At 37.3% G+C, this 17,375-nt stretch overlaps 2 long non-coding RNA genes across 2 annotated transcripts in view; one reads left to right on the top strand and one right to left on the bottom strand.

Moving 5' to 3' along the window:
• LOC134292980 (uncharacterized) overlaps nucleotides 1-17,375 on the bottom strand; it is a 49,758-nt gene that overhangs the window by 28,948 nt on the left and 3,435 nt on the right. Inside the window, exon 2 of the long non-coding RNA XR_010000058.1 lies at nucleotides 947-994. This is a non-coding gene — a long non-coding RNA (uncharacterized LOC134292980). The remainder of the gene's footprint in view (nucleotides 1-946; nucleotides 995-17,375) is intronic.
• Nucleotides 15,599-17,375, top strand: part of LOC134292922 (uncharacterized) — a 106,289-nt gene continuing 104,512 nt past the window's right edge. The window contains exon 1 of the long non-coding RNA XR_010000040.1: nucleotides 15,599-16,965. This is a non-coding gene — a long non-coding RNA (uncharacterized LOC134292922). The remainder of the gene's footprint in view (nucleotides 16,966-17,375) is intronic.

Below are 17,375 nucleotides of genomic sequence, written 5' to 3'. Positions count from 1 at the left end.
TTGGTCTAAAACTATTTAGCTGTTTGTGATTCCTTTATTTTATCACTTTTAAACTTATTTATTATGAAATGCTTTTGACACGAAATAAATAAAATCACATCTCTATCTAGAGAGCTGCCACCTTCTTGCTGGTCCAAAGTATACTGATTTCTTGAAATGATTTCAACATTGTTTGAAATGATTTCAACATTTTTTTCATTTCATTTTTCCCATTTTCAATTAGTTATTTGTTATAAGCACTATTGCATTCTTTTTTGAGGATGATGATGATGATGATAATGATGATGATGATTAAATTGAACATTTCCAATTTTTTCTAGGGGAGATGGGAAAGTCAGGGAAATAAAGAAGGAGAATGAGGGTGAGAATAGTGAATAAATTAAATATTTACTAATATCTAATATGTCACTGAGGAAGAGGGAGGGGGTTGGGGGTTGAGGAAGAGGGAGGGGGTTGGGGGAGAAACATAGTACAAAATTATAACTGAAACATCTATTTCTTCATATCAATTACCATTACATACATTACAAAAAGTATTAAGAATTCTATATATCCTCTACAATAAAGAGAGGAAAAATATTGTCATTCATCTTTTATGTCTGGTAGTCATATCTGCTTGTATTACCCTATGTTCTTTTTATCTTCTCCCCCAGTTCTTCACCATTAAAAGTTCATCTTCATTATTTTTATCATATTGTTTGTTTTAAATCTTTTATCTCATTTCAGTTATTACCTAATAAATCTAACATTTTAATTTAATCTGTTATTAAATTAGTAATGTGTAGGCAAGCATTTACTATGTTTCGTTAATATTACACAAAGTTTATGTATATCTATGTAAACAATCCATACCTAACTAGGGGATAATAATAATAATAATAATAATAATAATAATAATAATAATAATAATAATAATAATAATAATAATATATTTCTTATAACCTACCTCCATCTCCTCAAAGGGACTTGGGTCGGCTTACATGGGGACAGAGCCCTAAAAAACAACAATTGAAATACACATTAAAACACACTATAAATTACAAGATTAAAATGCATAACAAAACAATTATTTAGAATCTCTAAAATAAATGCACAACATATAAATTACAACAGAAGAGTGGGACTATTTAGGTTGCATGATAGGGGCAGGCTTGTGCAAACATAAATAATATAACCAGAGTGGGATAAAGTGCTGACACATCAATAATACATCAATTATCCAAAGTGTGATACTTAAATGTGATACTAATGTAATAGTAATGTTTTAGTCAGCAAATCCTGTTGTAATCATCTTCTGATTCTTTAAAAATTCCATTAAATTTTTCAAGTCTTCTTGAAAATGTTGTGTGTTTCTTTGTTGTAAAGCCAAAGTTAATTTATCAATTTCAGTCATTTCAAAAATATTTGTAATCCAATCTTCTGATGTTGCTATGTTTTTTGTGCATAATAATTTTGCTTATTTATTTATTTATTTATTTACTTACTACATTTATATCCCACACTTTTCACCCTGAAGGGGACTCAAGTGACCCTACAAATAATATTTACATACAGTGTATTATATCACTAGCACAGCGCAACAGTAGCACTATATACCAGCGTATTGCACCACACCACTATACTGTAATTTTACTAGCAATATTACATGTAATAAATAATATATAATTAATATTATTATATTGTATTATTATTAGTATTATATTGCAATACATTATAATATTATTATCAATATTACATGCATATACAATATATTAATTATTATTTAATATTGTAAATTATATTGTATATTATATATAATATTACACACACACACACACACACCTATATATATAAAAGGATAAAAAAAATTCGGCCTAGGACAAAACAACAAAACTACACATCCCAGAAACACTAAACTTGGCAACACAACCCCTCATTCATGCCTCTATGTTCATACAACAAAAAGAAAAGAAAAATAAAGTCCTAATTAGAGGGAGAGGAATAATTGTTTTTATCCAATTGCTGCCAGTTACAAGGCTAAGCTCTGCTCACTTGGTCTCCTAGCAACCCACTCAGCCCAGGGGATAGGCACAGTTAGGCCTCAGGCCTCTTCCACATTGCCTATAAAATACAGATTATCTGATTTTAACTGGATTATATGGCAGTGTAGACTCAAGGCCCTTCCACACAGCTATATTACCCATTTATAATCTTATATTATCTGCTTTGAACTGGATGATCTTGAGTCCACACTGCCAGATAATTCACTTCAGTGTATATTTTATATAGCTGTGTAGAAGGGGCCTCATATAATCCAGTTCTAAGCAGATAATATAAGATTATAAATATACAGTAGAGTCTCACTTATCCAACATAAACAGGCCGGCAGAACGTTGGATAAGTGAATATGTTGGATAATAAGAAGGGATTCAGGAAAAGCTGATTAAACATCAAATTAGGTAATAATTATACAAATTAAGCACCAAACATCATGTTATACAACAAATTTGACAGAAAAAGTGGTTCAATGCTCAGTAATGCTATGATGTAATTACTATATTTACAAATTTAGCACCAAAATATCACAATGAATTTAAAACATTGACTACAAAAACATTGACTACTAAAAGGCAGACTGCATTGGATAATCCAGAACACTGGATAAGCGAATGTTGGATAAGTGAGATTCTACTGTAATATGAAATAATTACTGTGGTAATCCAGTCCAACCCAATTCTGCCATGGAGGACACAATCCAAGCACGCCCAACAGATGGCCACCCAGCCTCTCAATAATAATAATAATAATAATAATAATAATAATAATAATAATAATAATAAGAAGAAGAAGAAGAAGAAGATCATAGGTTAGGAGACACCCCTAAGGATCATCCAATTCAACTTCCTTCTACCATGCAGGATGACACAAACCAAGCACTCCTCACAGATGGCCATCCAAGATCTGCACAGTAATAATACAAATCGAATCATAAAATCAGACAGTTAGAAGAGACCCCTAAAGACCATCCAGTCCAACCCAACTCTGCCATTGGACGATACAATCCAAGTAGTCCCAACAGATGGCCAGCCAGCCTCTCAATAATAATAATAATAATAATAATAATAATAATAATAATAATAATAATATCATACAATCCTATGGTTAGCAGATACCCCTAAGGATCATCTAGTTCAACTTCCTTATATCATGCAGGAGGACACAATCCAACCACTCCTGACATATGGCCATGTGCACAATAATAATACACATCGAATCATAGCATCAGACAGTTAGGAGACACCCCTAAAGGCCATCCAGTCCAACCCAATTCTGCCATGCAGGACACAATCCAACAGATGGCCACCCAACCTCTCAATACTACTACTACTACTACTACTAATAATAATAATAATAATAATAATAATAATAATAATAATAACAACAACAACAACATCATCATACAATCCTAAGGTTTGGAGTGACCCCTAAGGATTATCCAGATCAACTTCCTTCTACCATGTAGGAGGACACAATCCAAGCACTCCTGACAGATGGCCATCCAGCCTCTACATAATGATGATGATGAAGATGATGATGATGATGATGATGATGATGATAGAAGTACAGAATCCAAGAGTTTGGAGAGACCCCTAAGGGCCATCCAGCCCAACTCTTTCTACTATGCAGCAGGACACAATCCAAGCATTCGCAACACATGGACAATGTATAAATACTATACAATACTACACAGGGACATAGATCCCCTCTACCGTCACCACTTTCACAGTACACAAACAACCAAATGCATACTAAACATAAAGACAACCAACAGACATTCAATACCACCACTACCTCAACAAGTTCTCACCAACAGCACCAGGCAACGCCACAGCAACGTGTGGCCGGGCACAGCTAGTATGTGTGTGTGTGTGTGTGTGTGTGTGTGTGTGTGTGTGTGTGTGTGTATGTATGTGTGTGTGTATATATATATATATATATATATATATATATATATATATATAATGCTATATTATTAGCATAGCATGCTACTGGGGGAAGGGCCTCCAGCTGATGGCACAGAAGACAAGTTGGAAATTTCTTCCCACTTCTTGCTGTTGTTGTCATATAAATGAACATTCTTTCTTGTTGTTTTCAATATTTGTTTGTCTAATATTCCCAAATATTAGACAAACAAATTTCAGGCAAAATGGGCATGATCAAAAACAAAGATGGCAGGGACCTAACAGAAGCTGAAGAGATCAAGAAAAGGTGGCAAGAATATACAGAAGATCTGTACAGGAAGGATACTAATATAGAGGATAGCTTTGATGGTGTGGTGAGTGAATTAGAACCAGACATCCTGAGGAGTGAGGTTGAATGGGCCTTAAGAAGCATTGCTAACAACAAGGCAGCAGGAGAAGACGGGATCCCAGCTGAGCTGTTTAAAATCTTGGAAGGTGATGCTGTCAAAGTGATGCCTGCCATATGCCAGCAAATATGGAAAACACAAGATTGGCCATCAGATTGGAAAAAATCAATTTATATCCCCATACCAAAAAAGGGTACAGTCCGTACAGTGGTACTTATTTCCCATGCCAGTAAGGTAATGCTCAAGATCCTGCAAGGCAGACTCCAGCAATACATGGAGCGAGAGTTGCCAGATGTACAAGCTGGGTTTAGAAAAGGCAGAGGAATGAGAAACCAAATTGCCAATATCCGCTGAATAATGGAGGAAGCCAGGGAGTTCCAGAAAAACATCTATTTCTGCTTTATTGACTATTCTAAAGCCTTCAGCTGTGTGGATCATAATAAACTATGGCATGTTCTTGGTGGTATGGGGATACCAAATCACCTTGTCTATCTCCTGAGAAATCTGTATAAAGACCAAGTAGCCACAGTAAGAACAGATCACAGAACAACAGATTGGTTCAAGATTGGGAAAGGAGTGCGGCAGGGCTGCATACTTTTATCCTCCCTATTCAACTTGTATGCAGAACACATCATGTGCCATGCAGGGCTTGAGGAATCCAAGACCGGAGTTAAAATTGCTGGGAAAAACATTAACAACCTTAGGTATGCAGATGATATCACTCTGATGGCCAAAAGCGAGGAGGAGCTGAGGAGCCTTATCACCAAGGTGCAAGAAGAAAGTGCAAAAGCTGGGTTGCAGTTAAACGTCAAGAAAACCAAGATCATGGCAACTACACCTATTGATAACTGGCAAATAGAAGGCGAAAACGCGGAGGCAGTGACAGACTTTATATTTCTAGGCGCGAAGATCACTGCAGATGCAGACTGCAGCCAGGAAATCAGAAGACGTTTACTTCTTGGGAAGAGAGCAATGGCCAACCTTGACAAAATAGTGAAGAGCAGAGACATCACACTGGCAACAAAGGTCCGCATAGTCAAAGCAGTAGTATTTCCCATAGTAACCTATGGATGCGAGAGCTGGACCATAAGGAAGGCTGAGTGAAGAAAGATAGACGGTTTTGAACTCTGGTGCTGGAGGAAAATCCTGAGAGTGCCTTGGACCGCAAGAAGATCCAACCAGTCCATCCTCCAGGAAATAATGTCCGGCTGCTCACTGGAGGGAAGGTTATTAGAGGCAAAGCTGAAGTATTTTGGCCACATCATGAGAAGACAGGAAAGCTTGGAAAAGATCATGATGCTGGGGAAAATGGAAGGAAAAAGAAAGAGGGCAAGATGGATGGACGGTATCCTTGAAGTGACTGGCTTGACCTTGAAGGGGGCGGTGATGGCCGACAAGGAGCTCTGGTGTGGACTGGTCCATGAGGTCACGAAGAGTCAGAGACAACTAAACAACTGAGCAGCAGCAATATTCCCAATAGAAAAAATTCTGCTTTCAGTGGGATTTTGTTCTTTAATATACTTTCCAACTCTCTATGACTTTTTATCCAAAATTTATTTGCCTTTGACAAAGTCCACCAAAAGTTGTGAAAAGTTCCAGTCGTTTGGTTGCATTTCCAACAGTTTTTTTTTCAATTTTTAAATTAATCTCATAATCAATTTCTGTGTGTGCTTTAGAAGATAAAACATTTACAAAAACAATTTGGAACAAAATGGAATGAAATTATGCTTGGAAAAATGCAAATGTTATATAATTATCATATTTTGTACACATTTACTACAATGTGTATTTTGCATAATCAATGAAAGGATATATGTTAAGGAGAGAGATATCTGGATTTTCTCTAAGGCTGCATCTACTCTGCCATATGATGCAATGTGGGCATTGCATCCATACAACTTACACAGGCTATTGCAATTTAACCCAGGGTAATACATAATGTGGTTGACCCTGGGTAAAAAAAAAAAAAAAAATCAGGGAAAGTCCAGATCCTGATTCAAGATTTAGATTTTCCTTCATTTTGGGGCAGTGAGAACAGCCATCTAAGATCCTGATGTGGGACAATCATATCTCCACAGCCATCCTTCACTCCCCAAGTTTAGGCAGACCTGGGAGATGGGATGGCAGTCCTTTCTCTGTCCCCTAGCACCTCATTTCCCTGACAAAAAAGCTATCTGCTATCAAAGTAGCTCAGGACACCCTTGTGTGTCCTCAGTGAAACTTGGGACCAGCATTTTTCATACGGCTTCAGAGCCACATTATGTGCCTCAGGTTTAAAATGGCAGAATGCACAATCTTCTTAGCAATGAGAAAATCCCATGATAATGAAACTATTGAAGAACTGGAAAATAGGATGCATACTATCTTTCTTGTTGTCAACAGTAGATTTCACAAATAAAATGTTGACATTAACTTGGGCATCACATTTTCAGCATAAAATACATCAGAATGTATATAGGGTATAAAGATAGTATGCTGTGAGCAATACTACCATTTGTGTCTAACATAATAATCCTAGTCTTTAACAATACCACTTTTCCAATGTTCCTGCAAAATTAGAGCTGCCTCCTCTCCTTCTGGGAAGAACTGAGAGTACTGGTATCCTACTAGTAACAGGGGCTTGCCCTTGTAAGAGGGGTATACACCTGTGTATATTAGACATATATTAGAAATTCTGGATGTCATTTTGGATTTCAGAAATTTTGTGTCATTTAGAGGTACGAACCGCAAAAAAACAATGCGGGAAGGGCCCCTTCGAAACATTTACAAATGAAAACATAAGTCTTCCAATCTTTCAGATAAATTCAGAAAATTTGTTGATTCAGACTTTTTTCCCCCTAATTTACTATGTTTTTCATTGCCCTGGGGGCGGGGACTAGCTGTTCTGATTGACAAGGGCAGCTGCACACAGTTTTTTTTGTCAGCCAATTAGAAGACGAAATCTGATCACGTGGCTTTCTACAAAGCTAGTCTATATATAGCTATGTGGAGCTCCTCTATTTTCTGTGGGTGGCATGGCGTTGTCTTTTTAGCTCCCTTGGGTTTCTTTCTGCCAGTTTCTAGATTGTTTCTTAAAACTTAGGAGTGCTATTCTAGCTACTAACATTTTGATAATTCTTTTTCTTTTGACATCTACCTTTCTTATCCAGCTTTTGTTTTCCAAATTCCACTAGGTAGGGAGGTGTGGGTGGGCATGTATTAGGGGAGGGGGCCTTTGACTTTTAAAGAACATTTATCAGAAAAAATCCTAAAAATCAGTGGATGACTGAAATGTTCTGAAACTCGGCAGGCTTACATTCGTAATTGTGGCTTATAAGTGTGGCAAGTTTCATCCCAATAACTGATTTTTTTCCCAAGAGTGTGACTTGCCCAAGGTGCTTAAATTGAAAAAAAATCCTAAAAATCCATAGATGACTGGATCTTTCTGAAACTTTGCAGTAATGATGTTTCATCCCTCTGGAGAAATTCAAGTGGATATCTCTTCTGGTTTTCTAAAGATAAATTTTATTTCTAAAAACATTAAACATTTCCTTAAAATCAGTGGATGACTGAAACATTCTGAAACTTGGCAGACTTATAATTATAAATGTGTTCTAAAAGTGAGGCACAATTCATCTTGATAGCCGTAAAATGACAGTGAAATGAGTCTCACATTTCCCCATTGGTGCTAATGGACCAAAATAATAACAAAATTCCAGATTTTGGATTATGACTCAAAACACCCCCCCCCCCTCAAATTTTACTGAAATGAAATTGTGTGGGGGAGGGCATCAGAAATTAGAAATGAGTCTGAAATTGATTCCTGCCATTTCACACACCTTAAGTGTATATATTAGGGTTGTCCAAATATTCGTTATGTTTCTCGTTTCGTAATTATTTCAGATTGTTCTCGTTTTTTTTAACGAGTATTGAAACGTTTTCCCTGGGCGCAACTGGCAATGTAATTCAAACCATCGTTGGCCCATTCTCTAATTGTTTCTTAAAATTTTTGTTAATTTTTTTCCTTCCAAAATTTTTTTTAATATCTTTTTAAAAAAAAATTAAATTTTTTTGTTTTGTTTCTACAACCTAACAGGAATGGGAGCCTAGCGCAGCCTAACATGGCTACCGCTCCCTGGCCAATCAGAGACTTCCACGATGGCTGAAAAAGGTGGGGGCTAGCGTCCTCCGCGTCCACGTGGAGGATCTCTATAAAAATCCCCTCCCCAACTGAGCCAAGCCATTCTGGGTTGGGATACCGAGGAAAGAGGGTGTTTCACGCGCGCTGGGAAGCTGCTTGCTTGCTTGGGGGAGAGAGGGCTAAGTGACTGGGGGTAGAGTGTTTCTGTTGTTGCTGGTTCGATATTGTGTTTTTTTGGGGGGAAAGTGGCTGGGGGCTTGGGGCAGAGTCCTTGCTGTGGCTGGCTTTAGGAAACTTTTTTTTCCCAAAGGACATCTGCGTTCCTGCTAGTGCTGAGCTTGGGGTGCTTTCCATCTACTCCTGAGGGAGACCTTTTGCCTTTCTGTTTTCTTTTTTGGAATTTAGCAATCACCACATCAGCCCTTCCTGAAAGGGGGGGGACACTTGAAAATAATAGTTTCCAAAGGACGTCTGCGTTCCTGCAAATGCATTGCTTCCCTCCCGCTCCATTTGTAATCCCAAGCCCCCGGGCTGAGTGTTATTGCAGCAATCACAAAGACACACATTGTTTTCAAACCTAAAGGGTACATTGGAAGAAATAGTTTCCAAAGGACGTGGGGCACCCGCCAAGGCATTGCTTCCCTCACGCTCCATTTCTATTCCTAAGCCTTGGGCTGAGTTTTATTTCTGCAATCACAAAGTCAGACATTGATTTGATTCAATAGAGGGTCCACAGCAATTTATAGTTTCCAAAGGACGTGGGCACTCCTGCCAAGGCATTGCTTTCCTCACGCTCCATTTCTATTCCCAAGCCTTGGGCTGAGTTTTATTTCTGCAATCACAAAGTCAAACACTGATTTGATTCAATAGAGGGTCCACAGCAATTTATAGTTTCCAAAGGACAGTGGCACTCCTGCCAAGGCATTGTTTGGCGTGTGCTGCATTTCTAATCCAAAGTCCTCAGCCAGAGTTTCATTTTTGCAATCACAAGGTCAGCCAGTGGCACCATTGATCAAAAGGTTCAAAGGCAATTTATAGTTTCCAAAGGACAGTGGCACTCCTGCCAAGGCATTGCTTGGCGTGTGCTGCATTTCTAATCCAAAGTCTACACAAGTAGAAGAGGGACTTTTACAGTGATAAGAACCCAATTGAACAGGAAATAAGACTTTCAAACCAGGAACAGGTTTCTTCAAATATTGAAAAATAGTGTATTATAAAAAGTTATGAAAATTCACCAAAAATCATAGGAGACAGGAAACATTCTGCAATTTGTTGAGCAAAGAGTGTGGAATGTGTTCTCCCACTGTACCAAATTTGATGAGAATAGCTCAAGAAATGAGGGCGGGAGACCCCCAGAAAAGTCCCTCCCGGTTTCCTGTTTTTTGGCGATTGCGCATGCGCGTCCGCCATTTTAGAAACATTTTAGAAACATTACGAATTTTCGGAAATATCCGAAAATTTTGGGTGAAACATTAAGAAATAATTTCTATATTGAAGAGCCGGCACCCCCTACTTTAGAAACGAGAATTGAAACATTTTTTCCATCGATCGGACAAGCCTAGTATGTGTGTGTGTGTGTGTGTGTGTGTGTATATATATATATATATATATATATATATATATATATATATATATCACAGATTTCACAGAATATGGTAGCTGGTATAAATATATAGATTTCACAGAATATGGTAGCTGGTATCTCCTACATCATGTCCCCTACTTAGGTGTGCACCAACAGCTGAAGGGCTAATAGAGGTTTTGTTTCCCTAGGGTTTTTTTTTTTACCACATATCAACTGATTGACTGTAGGGATATTCCTAGACTATTTCTGGCTGCTTTTGAGCAGTTAAGAAGGAAGTCCCATGCCAGGGGAAGTAACAGGTCAGTGTAAGAAATTCTTCTGTTTCCACCACCTCCTGTAAGTATGCTGGCTGATATTTAAACTCAGCAGGCATGTTGAAGAAGCTTATATTAATGTCCACAACCCCTTTCTACCAATGTCATCAATGATACAGACTTAAAATACCCTGAATGGCATTTCATTACACTAGGCAGTGTTTCAGGGATTGACTCAAATTTCAAGGATTGTCTGAAATGGCAGAATAATTTTATTAGACATCTGTATGTCAAGACCAGCTTGAACAATTGGTCTTTTCTGGGAATTTCTAAAGATTCTAATGGTATTTTTCTAAAGACGTCCGTGGGTGAGACATATTGTGCAAGACCTTTGACAAGAATAATGTCAAAGATGTGTCATAAAGGAACCAGTGACACATTAAAAAACCTGAATATTTTACAATAACATTGAGACCTTCTAAGTTGTTTAAGTAAAATGTTATTCTGGTAATATGAAGGAAGCCCCCCTATATAGTAATACTCTTTTCCTGTTAAGCAAGTATTTCTGTTTTACTTTGGTTCCCTAATTACTCTATTTTTTAACTGTGTGCATAATAAAATGATAAATGTTAAATCTCCTTTGTAAATTGGCCAGTACAATGTAGAACTTGTTTTTTTTTATGATTCTATACACACCTGTACAGTAAAACTTACCATTATTTCACTTCCGAGGGAGAGATGTAGATTAGCAAAGACTGGAAGAGAAAGAGGACTCTAGGTGACAGATCCATTTTTATCATAGCTACATAAGATCAGTGGATTTTGTCACAGATATCAATTCCTCTTTAGATTGATTTAGTAATTGGATGATAATTATTCTCATACATCTCTCTCCAGTCAAATTGAACTTGCACTCCAACAACCTCTTCAGACTTGTCCCTTACTTTATAGATCTATCTGTGGAAGATATCCAGGATATAAAAGAATAGTAAACATTTTATGTTATCTTTCTATTAGGTGCACATTATATGACATTTAGAAGCTTTACACTTTGGATGGGTTCTCTCTGGAGAATGATCGGTCTCAATGGATTCTTGAGAGCACTGGATGATTTCCCTGCTGATATTACTAAAATGCCTGTCAAAGCTTTGATCTATTGGTGGGCCATTGAAACGATCAAGGGAACGATGAGAGAGTCCCTTCTCAGAACTTTTCCCCCTTAACTAAACACATTTCGTATGATATTATGGAGATGAGTAGGCAGCAAGAAAGTGAATGCAAAGATAACTTGAACACAGATGGAAGAAAATGTGCATTGAATCTGACTGAACATGAGGGTAGAGATAATTATCATTGAAGGTTGTCAAAAAGAGTACCATTTCCATCAATATTTAAACCAGATAGTTTCACCCAAAATATTTTTTTCTGTGGTCTATGGACTTTTACAAGCTGATCAAAGTGAACCCTTACCCACTTTTATGAACTTAAAGCATTTAGAACTGTCAAAACATGTCTTTCAAATCCAGTGGTGGAGTTGTCCAGTTCATATGATAGTTAAGTTCTCTTTTATGTGCTTTAGTTGGTGTTCAGATTGTAGTTCTAAGGATATGCAGTTGTTGAGCCCTGAAGATGTGAACAGAGTGCTTGGATTTACTGGTCCAGCCATCTACTCTGTTTCCCCCAAAAATAAGACATCCCCCGAAAGTAAGACCTAGTAAAGTTTTTGTTTGGAAGCATGCCCACCAAACAGAACACTAGTGTGTGCAGGATCGGTAAATGTACATATCATAGATTGTTGTACATGGAAGTAATGATAATAACAAGAAATCCTTGATAGGATTCACAGTTTGTCTGGTTATGCTGGTTTGTGATGTGTACAGTATATAGTAAATGCTTATTTTTTTTTTGTTCAACAATAAATGTGAATTCCTCTGAAATTAAGACCTAGCACATCTTGGGGAGCAAAAATTAATACAGATACAGATCTGGCTTGGTGAAATGACTAGAGGAATTGATCATCCCTTCCCTGAGGAATGAGCAGCTACCACTCTCTTTAAAAGAGACATTTATTTGGCCTCTCCTGAAGAAGCCAGGGCTGGACCCAGATTGCCACAAATGTCAGTGTTGGAGCAATACAATTGAGCAGATGTTTTCTGGTTACTTCAAGCACTTCAGGGTAATATTGACTATTGAAAGTCATTTCTGTGGGGTATTAGAATTGCTGTCAGAGCAGAAACTTCCTTACCCTGTAGGAAGACCTTTGCTGGGAAAAAAGAGGAGCGTTGCCACTGGCTCTTGTGGACCTCTTAGTGGCATTCATTACCATCAGTCAGGCATAGTGCCTTTTATGGCAATGTGTCTGAACTGGAAAACACAGTCACTATTTAACAATTGTACTGTATATTTAAGTTCATGCAAAACATTCTTCTGATGCAGATCTATAGCATGGTATCTTATGGAGATTCAGTTTTTGTATCTACCAGAAAGTGATTCTGGGGGACAGAGATATTGAGGACTCTATCTTGGTACCCTTTTATATTATTGGGATAGATTGCCCAGAAGTAACAAGTGATCAGTCATCAGCACACAGAGGACATTCAGTTCTATCTCTCTTTTTCACCTAATGCAGGTGAAACCATGATTAAGATCGCCCATCCCCATCATAATTACAATTATACTCCTCGACCTTTTGTACTGGTTGCTCTTTTCCTGATTACTTGATATTAAGTCAGGGCTCCTCCCTACCCAATGTGACCTTAAATGAATCTATTGCACTTTATCTATTTAAAAATTTGTAACTTATAATGTGCACCTTGCTTATCCACTATTGCAACCTCATTGTTTTTAATTCGATGTTTTAATATCATGTTGTGTTTTTTCGGTTACTGTGTATATATTATTATTGGTTTTTGTTATTGTTCTTTGATGTTTTATTTTATTTTATCGTTGTTTTGTATCTGATTTTGCTGTAAGCTGCCCCGAGTCCCATTTGGGAGAGATGGAGGTGGGATATAAATAAAATTATTATTATTATTTTATTATGACACAGCAAACAAGATAGATATGCTGGGTTTCATATCACAAAATCACAAGTCGAACACTTCCCAAGTGTCTAGGACTGTGTGATGTATTTTCGGATGATGCGCGCAGATCCTAGCAGGGTGGCCTTTTGCAGCTGGCAGATCGTAATTTTGTCAATGTCTATTGTTTCCAAATTCCGGCTGAGATCTTTTGGCACGGCACCCAGTGTGCCAATCATCACTGGGACCACCTGCACTGGTTTCTGCCAGAGTCTTTGAAGTTCAGTCTTGAGGTCCTGATAGCGGCTGAGATTTTCCTGTTGTTTTTCGTCAATGCGACTGTCACCTGGGATGGCGACATCAATGATCCAGACCTTTTTCTTTTCCACAACTGTGATGTCTGGTGTGTTGGGTTCCAGAACTTTGTCAGTCTGGATTCGGAAGTCCCACAGTATCTTTGCATGTTCATTTTCCAATACTTTTGCAGGTTTGTGATCCACCAGTTCTTGGCTGCTGGAAGGTGGTACTTGAGGCATAAGTTCCAATGAATCATTTGGGCCACATAGTTGTGCCTCTGCTTGTAGTCTGTCTGTGCAATTTTCTTACAGCAGCTGAGGATATGATCAATGGTTTCGTCGGTTTCCTTGCACAGTCTGCATTATTATTATTATTACTACTACTACTACTACTATTATTTCTTACCTGCCTCTCCTCAAAGCTCGAGGATACAACATAGTTAAAAAACAAAGATAAAAACATAAAATAATTAAAACACATAGGCTCAATTTGTATAAGTTAATTATCTTGTTTTTAAATTGTAGACTGCTTTGAGTCCAAATTTTGGTAGAAAGGTGAGATGCAAATTAACAAAAGCAGCAGCAGCAGCAAGATTTATCCTAGTCCTAGTAGGATTTTCCTCCCCTAGAAAGGGGTGGTTAATGATATGAGAGATATTCACACATTCCTTCTTAGCAGCAGAATGACTTTTAACAATGTTGCCAGATATACTACCCATGGCCCTAACTGGCTGCAGCTGGTAACTTTTGGAAAATGGCATTCATAACCTTTTGGAAAATGCCTTTTAGAGTAGAATATTCTCTTGTGGTATACAACCAGATATAATTATGCAAGGGAATGGTTTTGGTTGTTAGACTCAATATTCTGTTGTCTCTGATCTGTTAGGAGAACAGAAATTTGCCAGTGCATAAAACAGCAGAGCATTAGAAGTGTTTTTTCAGTGCCCAAAAATATATATGCTCCCATAAAACAACTTGTTTTAAATCATGCACTCAAGAGACAAAAATGAAGTAGACTTTGATAAAAAAAAAATAACAGATTTGGTTTACTCTCAAACTTCATGTGTTCGGCATATACAGCATATACAGCTTATCAATCCAATTTCAGATATGTATGAGATAATTCTCTGTGCCAGCCAGCCAGGGTATCTCTCATATAACTAAACAGCTATCAAAGGTCACATAGTAAAAAAAAGAGAGGGGGGGAGAGGGAGAGGGAGAGAATGTGTTCTGCAGCCCTCTTTATAACTTCTCAGGAACCATAAAATATATATTATGTCATTGAAACCGAAGGTATTATTGTTTTATTGGATGTCAAGAAAATATCATTTATTATCTTTTAAAAATATCTTTATAGTTTAACCCACCTCACAGGAATTTGTCAGAAACAAAATAATTTGTATTAATACTTTAAATACTTTTGGGTCATTTTCAACCCATATCCATTAGGGAAAACATTATTTAAAATAGTGTGCACTGCTTTTGTAAAGGCATTTTTCTGAGATAATGGTGTGGATCTCTTGGGTGAGTGGAAACAGTTTTACAAGTGAATTTGAGTTTTTGAACTCTCTTCCTTTTTCCAGCTTCTTTTGCAAATGGCTGTGATTTTTTTCTAGAATTGTGCGAAATACAGTAAGAAAAGTGCTATGTCGGGGGAACATTAGCAATGTCCCACTTAGAATCATCGTCATAAAGTTGGTGGAGACCACATGGGCCACCTAGTCCAACCCCCTACCATGCAGGAAAAGCACAATCAAAACACCCCTGACAGATGGCCATCCAGCCTCTGTTTAAAATGCTCCAAAGGGAGAGCTTCCACTACAATTCAAGGCAGTAATTTCCACTGTTGAACAGCTCTTTTTAATGTTCAACTGAAATCCTCTTTCTTGTAATTTGCTCCAAGTCCTAGTCTCCAAGGCAGCATCAGAAAATAAGCCTGCTCCATTTTCCTCATGACTTCCTTTCAAATCTTTATACAATGATGGTCATGTCTCCTCTCAACCTTCTCTTGAGAGAAGGTTGAGAGGAGGCTTCACACCACCAGCTCCCTATGCCACTGCTCATAGGCCATGACATCCACACTTTTGATCATGGATAACTGATTTCCATTCTTGCATGGAATCTTGAAATTTTAATAAATGATACAAACACCAGGGGAAAAATAGAAGCTGTTATCCACAATTGCAGAACAGGAGATGGAATTTTGTTTTGTTTTTTAAAGGAAAATGTTTCTCTAATGTCAGAAAACCTTGGTGAAGAGAATCTTGAACTGAAAAGAATCTTCACAGTTTAGGGCCTATTTACACAAACTTCACACAAATAAATGTAAGTGTGTGTGTGTGTGTGTGTGTATAAACACATGCAGTGCACAGACATAAGAATTTTGTGGTGCTTCTGGGTAGTTTTGTGGAAAATGCTGTAGGCCAAAAAACAAACAAAAATAACCCACAAAATGACATGTGAATTGTACGCTGAATAAGTTCCAAGCTCTGTGTGGTTTTCAGAATTTTTACATCGTTCATTTGTTTTTAAAGACATTTCCAGAGAAGAAATCTAAAATTACCTGTTGCTTCCTTCAATAATGAAATTAATGAAGAATTGCATCCCTAGTAAATATACACATTGAGTGTAGACCCAGTTATGTGACAATACCTTTCTTTAGTTTTTTAAACTTAAAAGTGACTTGGGGAGAAGAGGGAGGGTGGATGAGGGAAGATTTTAAATTGTGATTTGTTGTCTGAACTGTGATATTGTATAAATTATATATATCAAAAAGACAACATCATTTTAATTTGTTTAGATACATCCAGTATTTATATGATTCTATTTATGGCTCAATGATCTGTGTTGCTTGTAAATACTTTTGTGCATCAGAAAAACTGTAAATAAATTAGATGTTAATTATTGACTGCAGAGTTTTGATAAGGAGTACTCAAGAATGTTTGTATGATGAAGCTTCCTCCCCGCCCCCGCCCCCCATTCCCCTTCTTTGACTCTTCCCATGCTTCAGTTAATTTCATTTTTAAGAGACCAGCCACATCGCAACAACTTGGTAGGGGGTTGTCAACCTTTCTCCCAGTTTCCAGCAAGCCCTGTGATGCGAATAAGTAAAGTTCAACCTGCTTTTCCTTTTCTTTTGAGTAAAACAAATTCATACTTCTTCTCCATCTACAATAGCTTTTCTTTCACACATGCCATGCCCCCTTCTTTATGTGCAGCTGCCAACTAATTACCATGCTGCTAACCTTAGCAACACTGATGCCAGACTTTTGCACTGCAGCTATTGACAGAGTCTGTACAGAACTGAATGCTGCCTAGCAGAAGGAATAATTGCAAAATGAGGTTAGAAAAAATAGTTTTTTCTTATGATTGTACCATTAATGTCTCATGTTCTGGGTCATTTGGTCTATGATAAGCTCTCTGATGCTAGAGTTTTAAAATATATTTATTAAAAATGAAAAAAGACATGATAAAATGGCTCATGATCAACTGCAACCATGAACTGTTTTCAGGAAGTCTTTATGTGCAACGGATGTATATAGAAGGGGAACAGCAACATGGCAGCAGATTCTATGTTCATTGTATTATTTCAGTTTTCATATCGACTATTTCCATGTACATACAATTATATGCATGTTGTATTGTATGTATATCTTTTCTTGTATTTTAAACCTTATTTCTTTCACAGAGAGCACATCTGAACTGTAATAGCACCAAGGAATTACTGTTCACAGAACCTTGACATCTAATAC

The sequence above is a fragment of the Anolis carolinensis genome, chromosome 1 (genome assembly GCF_035594765.1).
Source record: "Anolis carolinensis isolate JA03-04 chromosome 1, rAnoCar3.1.pri, whole genome shotgun sequence".
In the NCBI taxonomy this organism is placed as follows: Eukaryota; Metazoa; Chordata; class Lepidosauria; order Squamata; family Dactyloidae; genus Anolis; species Anolis carolinensis.
This window is presented reverse-complemented; position numbering and strand designations above follow the sequence as displayed.